Source organism: Hemitrygon akajei, unplaced genomic scaffold (genome assembly GCF_048418815.1).
Source record: "Hemitrygon akajei unplaced genomic scaffold, sHemAka1.3 Scf000075, whole genome shotgun sequence".
Taxonomy (NCBI): Eukaryota; Metazoa; Chordata; class Chondrichthyes; order Myliobatiformes; family Dasyatidae; genus Hemitrygon; species Hemitrygon akajei.
The window spans coordinates 2,956,122-2,965,426 of NW_027331961.1; the positions used below are offsets into that span (position 1 = coordinate 2,956,122).

Consider the following 9,305-nt stretch of genomic DNA (forward strand, 5'->3'; position numbering starts at 1 on the left):
ACCAGTTTCACTCCTGAATCTCCCAGTTTATTAACACTCAGGTTCAGCCCCGTCAGTGATGGGTTTGTACTGAGAGCGGAGACGAGATCCTCGGCACCAGAATCTGTGAGACCGACATTGACCAGCCTGGAGATGAGAGAGAGTGAGGGTGAAGGACACAGAGAGACAGGAGACGGTACAAATCCCCAGTGTTTATCAGTAACACAATTACTGGTCACATTAATGTTCAGTGTCAGACACCCGGTGACTGTAAACACAATCTCCCACAGTCTGGTACTTACACCAGTTTCTGTATTTTACACTCCGGGTTCCTCAGAGCCGCAGACACCAGTTTCACTCCTGAATCTCCCAGTTCATTATAACTCAGGTCCAGCTCCGTCAGTGATGGGTTTGTACTGAGAGCGGAGACGAGATCCTCGGCACCAGAATCTGTGAGACCGACATTCTCCAGCCTGGAGATGAGAGAGAGTGAGGGTGAAGGACACAGAGAGACAGGAGACGGTACAAATCCCCAGTGTTTATCAGTAACACAATTACTGATTTTTTTCTTCAGCACGACTGCGCAAATCGGCCAGTGAGAAGAGCGAGAAGAGTTTAAAAGGAAGACAGATTTACAGAGCGAGCGTCAGAGGAGCGGGAGACAGAGTAGGAAGGCTTTGGCTCGATGGGGCTTCGGCGATAAAGGGTCGAGGCGAGGTAGGTTATCTGTTTACAATACAGACAGAGAGTATGTGTGTGAGGCTGGTTTTCTGTGCTCGGTGTCAGATGTGGGAGATCCTGGAGACTCCCAGCCTCCTGGACGGCAACATCTGCACCCGGGTGTGTCGAGCTGCAGCTCCTTAGGGACCGAGTTAGGGAACTGGAGATGCAGCTCGATGACCTTCGTCTGGTCAGGGAGAGCGAGGAGGTGATAGAGAGGAGTTACCGGCAGGTGGTCACACCGGGGCCACAGGAGACTGAAGAAGTGGGTCACAGTCAGGAGAGGGAAGGGCAAGAAGCAGGTACTAGAGAGTACCCCTGTGGCTATTCCCCTTGACGATAAGTACCCCTGTTCAAGTACTGCTGGAGAGGGGTGGGGACAGCCTACCTGGTGGAGGCAACAGTGGCCTTGTTGCTCAGAAGTGCGGGGAAAGGAAGAGGAAGACAGTAGTGATAGGTGACTCTGTCGTTTGAGGGCCAGACAGACGATTCTGTGGACGCAGGAAAGAAACGCGGATGGTCGTTTGCCTCCCAGGTGCCAGGGTCCGGGATGTTTCAGAACACGCCCAAGATATCCTGCAGTGGGAGGGAGAACAGCCAGAGGTCATGGTATATATTGGTACCAGTGACATAGGTAGGAAAAGGGAAGAGGTCCTGAAAACAGACCACAGGGAGTTAGAAAGGAAGTTGAGAAGCAGGATCGGCAAAGGTAGTAATCTCGGGATTACTGCCTGTGCCACACGACAGTGAGTACAGGAATAGCATGAGGTGGAGGATAAATGCGTGGCTGAGGGATTGGAGCAGGAGGCAGGGATTCAGATTTCTGGATCACTGGGTCCTCCTTTGGAGCAGCTGTGACCTGCACAAAATGGATGGGTTGCACTTGAACGCCAGGGAAACCGATATCCTGGTTTGCTAAGGCTATTGGGGAGAATTTAAACTAGAATTGCTGGGAGGGGGTGGGAACTGAAATGAAGTGATGGCGGAAAGGGAGGTTGGCTCACAAATAGAGAAAAATTGGAGACAGCGCGAGAGGGAGGATAGGCAGGTGATAGAGAAGGGACGCTCTCAGACCGATGGTTTGAGGTGTGTCTATTTTAATGCAAGGAGTGTTGTGAACAAAGCAGATGAGCTTAGAGCGTGGAACAGTACTCGGAGATATGATGTGGTGGCCATTACAGAGACTCGGATGGTGCAGGGACAGGAATGTTTATTTCGAGTGCCCGGCTTTAGATGTTTCAGAAAGGACAGGGAGGGAGGCCACAGAGGTGGGGGCATGGCACTGTTGATCAGAGATGGTGTCACAGCTACAGAAAAGGAGGACGTCATGGAGGGATTGTCTGTGGAGTCTCTGTGGGTGGAGGTTAGGACCAGGAAAGGGTCAATAACTCGACTGGGTGTTTTGTATAGACCTCCCAACAGTAACAGGGACATCGAGGAGCAGATAGGGAGACAGGTTCTGGAAAGAAGTAATAATAACAGACTTGTTGAAGTGGGAGATTTTAATTTCCCAAATATTGATTGGCATCTCCCTAGAGTGAAGGGTTTTGACGGGGTGGAGTTTGTTAGGTGTGTTCAGGAAGGTTTCCTGATACAATATGTAGATAAGCCTACAGGAGGAGAGGCTGTACTTGATCTGGTATTGGGAAATGAACCTGGCCAGGTGTCAGGTCTCTCAGTGGGAGAGCATTTTGGAGATAGTGATCACAATTCTATCTCTTTTACCACAGCATTGGAGAGGGAGAGGAACAGGCAAGTTAGGGAAACCTTTAATTGGAGTAAGGAGAACTATGAGCGTATCAGGCTGGAACTTGTAAGCATAATTTGGAAACAAAATGTCCTCGGGGAAACTGACCAAAGAAATGTAGAAAATGTTCAGGGGATATTTGCGTGGGGTTCTGAGTAGAATCGTTCCAATGAGACATGGAAAGGATGGTGGGGTACAAGATCCGTGGTGCACAAAGGCTGTTGTAAATCTAGTGAAGAAGAAAAGAAGAGCTTCCAAAGGGGTCAAAAACTAGGTAATGATATGAATCTGGAAGATTATAAGGCTAGTCTGTCAGCGAGGTTGATATCAGGTTCAGCCCCGTCAGTGATGGGTTTCTACTGAGAGCGGAGACGAGATCCTTGGCACCAGAATCTGTGAGACCGACATCCCACAGCCTGCAGATGAGAGAGAGTGAGGGTGAAGGACACAGAGAGACAGGAGACGGTACAAATCCCCAGTGTTTATCAGTAACACAATTAATGATCACATTAATGTTCAGTGTCAGACACCCAGTGACTGTAAACACAATCTCCCACAGTCTGGTACTTACCGCAGTTTCTGTATTTTACACTCCGGGTTTGTCAGAGCCGCAGACACCAGTTTCACTCCTGAATCTCCCAATTTATTATCGTTTAGTCTAAACACAAACAGACAAATTGATGAACATAGTGATTAAAACCGTGGGTCTGAGGGCATTTCTCTCACTCGGATATTTCAGGGAACATTAAACGCTTTATTAATTCACTGATCGTAGTTCCCATCACTGTCAATGTCCCTCACTGCCAAGATCCAATGATTTCATCGAATGTCAGTGATTTTGAATGTCGGTGAGACCCTGTAAACTCCACATACTCGCTCTCATTCCCTGGTGGTTAGAAAAGTGTTCCTGACGTGAGACAGTCGGAAAGGGCATGGGTGAAGGGGAGAAAGTCAAACAGTGAGGAAGATTTGAGAATAGGGAAATGTCGATGGGAGTTGGAGGAAGAGACATCACCTAAGGTAAAGGATGGAAAGACACAGAAGGAAGTGGATGTGGAAGAGAGATCCCACAGGAGGAAGGGGGATGTGGAAGAGAGATCCCACAGGAGGAAGTGGGACGGGGGGAGAGAGATCCCACAGAAGGAAGGGGGATGGGGGAGAGCGATCCCACAGGAGGAAGGGGGTCGGGGGAGAGAGATCCCACAGGAGGAAGGGGGATGGCGGAGAGAGATCCCACAAGAGGAAGGGGGATGATGCAGAGAGATCCCACAGGAGCAAGGGGATGGGGAAGAGAGATCCCACAAGAGCAAGGGGGATGGTGTAGACAGATCCCACAGGAGGAAGGGGGTCGGGGGAGAGAGATCCCACAGGAGGAAGGGGGATGGCGGAGAGAGATCCCACAAGAGGAAGGGGGATGATGCAGAGAGATCCCACAGGAGCAAGGGGATGGGGAAGAGAGATCCTACAAGAGAAAGGGGGATTGGGAAGAGAGATCCCACAGGAGGAAGGGGAATGGGGTAGAGGGATCCCACAGGAGGAAGGGGGATGGGGAAGAGAGATCTCACAGGTGGAAGGGGGATGGAGAAGAGGGATCCCACAGGAAGAAAGGGATGGGGAAGAGAGTTCCCACAGGAGGAAGGGGGATGCGGAAGTGACATCCCACAAGAGGAAGGGGGATGGGGGAGAGGGATCCCACAGGAAAAAGGGATGGGGAATAGAGGTCCCACAGGAGGAAGGGGATGGGGAAGGGAGATCCCACAGGAGGATGGGTGATGGGGAAGAGAGATCCCACAGGAGGAACGGGGATGGGGAAGACAGATCCCACTAGAGGAAGGGGGATGGGGAAGAGGGATCCCACAAGAGGAAGGGGGATGGGGAAGAGGGATCCCACAGGAGGAAAGGGGATGGGGGAGAGAGTTCCCACAGGAGGATGGGTGATGGGGAAGAGAGATCCCACAGGAGGAAGGGGGATGGGGAATAGGGATCCCACTGGAGGAACGGGGATGGGGAACAAAGAACCCACTAGAGGAAGGGGGATGGGGAAGAGAGATCCCACAGGAGGAAGAGGGATGGGGAAGAGTGATCTCACAGGAGGAAGTGGATGGGGGAGAGAGATCCCGCAGGAGGAATGGGGATGGGGTAGAGAGATCCCACAGGAGGAAGGGGGATGGGGGAGAGAGATCCCAGAAGAGGAAGGGGGATGGGGGAGAGAGATCCCACAGGAGGAAGGGGGATGGAGAAGACGGATCCCACAGGAAGATTGGATTGGGAATAGAGGTCCCGCAGGAGGAAGGGGATGGGGAAGTGAGATCCCACAAGAGGAAGGGGGATGGGGAAGACCGATCCCACAGGAAGATTGGATTGGGAATAGAGGTCCCGCAGGAGGAAGGGGATGGGGAAGAGAGATCCCACAGGAGGAAGTGGGACGGGGGAGAGAGATCCCACAGAAGGAAGGGGGATGGGGGAGAGAGATCCCACAGGAGGAAGGGGGTCGGGGGAGAGAGATCCCACAGGAGGAAGGGGGATGGCGGAGAGAGATCCCACAAGAGGAAGGGGGATGATGCAGAGAGATCCCACAGGAGCAAGGGGATGGGGAAGAGAGATCCCACAAGAGCAAGGGGGATGGTGTAGACAGATCCCACAGGAGGAAGGGGGTCGGGGGAGAGAGATCCCACAGGAGGAAGGGGGATGGCGGAGAGAGATCCCACAAGAGGAAGGGGGATGATGCAGAGAGATCCCACAGGAGCAAGGGGGATGGTGTAGACAGATCCCACAGGAGGAAGGGGGATGGGGGAGAGAGATCCCACAGGAGGAAGGGGGATGGTGTAGAGAGATCCTACAAGAGAAAGGGGGATTGGGAAGAGAGATCCCACAGGAGGAAGGGGAATGGGGTAGAGGGATCCCACAGGAGGAAGGGGGATGGGGAAGAGAGATCTCACAGGTGGAAGGGGGATGGAGAAGAGGGATCCCACAGGAAGAAAGGGATGGGGAAGAGAGTTCCCACAGGAGGAAGGGGGATGCGGAAGTGACATCCCACAAGAGGAAGGGGGATGGGGGAGAGGGATCCCACAGGAAAAAGGGATGGGGAATAGAGGTCCCACAGGAGGAAGGGGATGGGGAAGGGAGATCCCACAGGAGGAAGGGGGATGGGGAAGAGAGATCCCACAGGAGGAAGGGGGATGGGTGAGAGCGATCCCACTGGAGGAACGGGGATGGGGAACACAGTTCCCACAGGAGGAAGGGGGATGGGGAAGAGAGATCCCACTAGAGGAAGGGGGATGGGGAAGAGGGATCCCACAAGAGGAAGGGGGATGGGGAAGAGGGATCCCACAGGAGGAAAGGGGATGGGGGAGAGAGTTCCCACAGGAGGATGGGTGATGGGGAAGAGAGATCCCACAGGAGGAACGGGGATGGGGAAGACAGATCCCACTAGAGGAAGGGGGATGGGGAAGAGGGATCCCACAAGAGGAAGGGGGATGGGGAAGAGGGATCCCACAGGAGGAAAGGGGATGGGGGAGAGAGTTCCCACAGGAGGATGGGTGATGGGGAAGAGAGATCCCACAGGAGGAAGGGGGATGGGGAATAGGGATCCCACTGGAGGAACGGGGATGGGGAACAAAGAACCCACTAGAGGAAGGGGGATGGGGAAGAGAGATCCCACAGGAGGAAGAGGGATGGGGAAGAGAGATCTCACAGGAGGAAGTGGATGGGGGAGAGAGATCCCGCAGGAGGAATGGGGATGGGGTAGAGAGATCCCACAGGAGGAAGGGGGATGGGGGAGAGAGATCCCAGAAGAGGAAGGGGGATGGGGGAGAGAGATCCCACAGGAGGAAGGGGGATGGAGAAGACGGATCCCACAGGAAGATTGGATTGGGAATAGAGGTCCCGCAGGAGGAAGGGGATGGGGAAGTGAGATCCCACAAGAGGAAGGGGGATGGGGAAGACCGATCCCACAGGAAGATTGGATTGGGAATAGAGGTCCCGCAGGAGGAAGGGGATGGGGAAGAGAGATCCCACAGGAGGAAGTGGGACGGGGGAGAGAGATCCCACAGAAGGAAGGGGGATGGGGGAGAGAGATCCCACAGGAGGAAGGGGGTCGGGGGAGAGAGATCCCACAGGAGGAAGGGGGATGGCGGAGAGAGATCCCACAAGAGGAAGGGGGATGATGCAGAGAGATCCCACAGGAGCAAGGGGATGGGGAAGAGAGATCCCACAAGAGCAAGGGGGATGGTGTAGACAGATCCCACAGGAGGAAGGGGGTCGGGGGAGAGAGATCCCACAGGAGGAAGGGGGATGGCGGAGAGAGATCCCACAAGAGGAAGGGGGATGATGCAGAGAGATCCCACAGGAGCAAGGGGGATGGTGTAGACAGATCCCACAGGAGGAAGGGGGATGGGGGAGAGAGATCCCACAGGAGGAAGGGGGATGGTGTAGAGAGATCCTACAAGAGAAAGGGGGATTGGGAAGAGAGATCCCACAGGAGGAAGGGGAATGGGGTAGAGGGATCCCACAGGAGGAAGGGGGATGGGGAAGAGAGATCTCACAGGTGGAAGGGGGATGGAGAAGAGGGATCCCACAGGAAGAAAGGGATGGGGAAGAGAGTTCCCACAGGAGGAAGGGGGATGCGGAAGTGACATCCCACAAGAGGAAGGGGGATGGGGGAGAGGGATCCCACAGGAAAAAGGGATGGGGAATAGAGGTCCCACAGGAGGAAGGGGATGGGGAAGGGAGATCCCACAGGAGGAAGGGGGATGGGGAAGAGAGATCCCACAGGAGGAAGGGGGATGGGTGAGAGCGATCCCACTGGAGGAACGGGGATGGGGAACACAGTTCCCACAGGAGGAAGGGGGATGGGGAAGAGAGATCCCACTAGAGGAAGGGGGATGGGGAAGAGGGATCCCACAAGAGGAAGGGGGATGGGGAAGAGGGATCCCACAGGAGGAAAGGGGATGGGGGAGAGAGTTCCCACAGGAGGATGGGTGATGGGGAAGAGAGATCCCACAGGAGGAACGGGGATGGGGAAGACAGATCCCACTAGAGGAAGGGGGATGGGGAAGAGGGATCCCACAAGAGGAAGGGGGATGGGGAAGAGGGATCCCACAGGAGGAAAGGGGATGGGGGAGAGAGTTCCCACAGGAGGATGGGTGATGGGGAAGAGAGATCCCACAGAAGGAAGGGGGATGGGGAATAGGGATCCCACTGGAGGAACGGGGATGGGGAACAAAGAACCCACTAGAGGAAGGGGGATGGGGAAGAGAGATCCCACAGGAGGAAGAGGGATGGGGAAGAGAGATCTCACAGGAGGAAGTGGATGGGGGAGAGAGATCCCGCAGGAGGAATGGGGATGGGGTAGAGAGATCCCACAGGAGGAAGGGGGATGGGGGAGAGAGATCCCAGAAGAGGAAGGGGGATGGGGGAGAGAGATCCCACAGGAGGAAGGGGGATGGAGAAGACGGATCCCACAGGAAGATTGGATTGGGAATAGAGGTCCCGCAGGAGGAAGGGGATGGGGAAGTGAGATCCCACAAGAGGAAGGGGGATGGGGAAGACCGATCCCACAGGAAGATTGGATTGGGAATAGAGGTCCCGCAGGAGGAAGGGGATGGGGAAGAGAGATCCCACAAGAGGAAGGGGGATGGGGAAGAGAGATCCCACTGGAGAAAGCGGGATGGGGAAGAGAGATCCCACAAGAGGAATGGGATTTGGGAGAGTGATCCCACTGGAGGAAGGGGAATGTGGAAGTGAGATCCAACAGGAGGAAGGGGGATGGGGAAGAGACATCCCACAGGAGGAAGGGGGAAGGGGGACAGAGGTCCCACAGGTGGAAGGGGGTTGGGGAATAGAGGTCCCACAGGAGGAAGGGGGATGGGGAAGTGAGATCCCACAGGATGAAGGGTGTTTGCGAAGAGAGATCCCATAGGCGGATGGGGAATGGGGAAGAGAGATCCCACGGGAAGAAGGGGAATAGGGAAGAGAGTACCCACAGGAGGAAGGGGAATGGGGAAGAAATATCCCGCAGGAAGGGGGGTGGGGAAAAGACATTTCACTGGAGGATGAGGAAAGGGTAACAGAGAGCCCACAGGAAGAATGGGGATTGGGACGAGATCCCTAAGAATCGAAGGGGGATTGGGATAAAATGTCCCACAGGAGGATTCCAAAGGTAAACGATAATCCTACAAAACGAGAGGATGCAGAACATTTTTGTACGTTTGTGCTGGGTCTGAACAGAGACCCAGAGGAGATGCAGCCTCGCTCTCTGTGTATCTGGTAGTGAGCAAAGTCACAAACAGGAAAGGACAGGGAGGACAATCTCATAATGGTATTTCTTTCCTTCTCACTGGGACAGTCTGCTGACGGTCTCTTGTCCCTCACCGGGAAGGGGGTGTGAATCTCTGACCCACCTGCTGCAGTCAGTGTCGGTCTGGGTGTCAGTAACAGTGAGAAGGAACATTTGTCAATGGACGTGTCACAGCAGCAGGAAACACGGCCATTCCTGTGATTTACTACCATTAAACCAATGGCCGTTGTTCACTGATCTGATGAAGTCTCCAACATCCCTTCACAAGGAACCACAGAACCCTCCCGTCCTTGGGGAATTACTGACCGATCCCCTGGGCATTTGTTACAATTCTTCACAATCTGATTTATCACAGTTTAACCCAAATTCCTTTACATTGAAATGACACAATAGAACAGTTTCACAGTTCCGAGTGAGAGATAAATCAAGTTACCTCAGTTCCTGGCACTTGTGCAGCCCGGGTCCCAGCCGCTGGATTCCTTCACACTGAATGTGGCACTTCCCCAGGTTGAGGTGTTTTATTATGTCACAGAGTCCGATGACATGAGACAGGACCGCGCA

General features: G+C 54.2%; 1 long non-coding RNA gene across 1 annotated transcript; it reads right to left on the reverse strand.

Annotated features, from left to right (window-relative positions):
- Positions 1 to 288: 288 nt before the first annotated feature.
- On the reverse strand, positions 289 to 9,299 carry LOC140722342 (uncharacterized). Its single transcript, XR_012097592.1, has 3 exons — positions 9,178 to 9,299; positions 3,018 to 3,104; positions 289 to 452 (listed from the first exon to the last, which is right to left on the reverse strand). It is a non-coding gene; the product is annotated as an uncharacterized lncRNA (long non-coding RNA).
- Between the last annotated feature and the right edge of the window lie 6 nt (positions 9,300 to 9,305).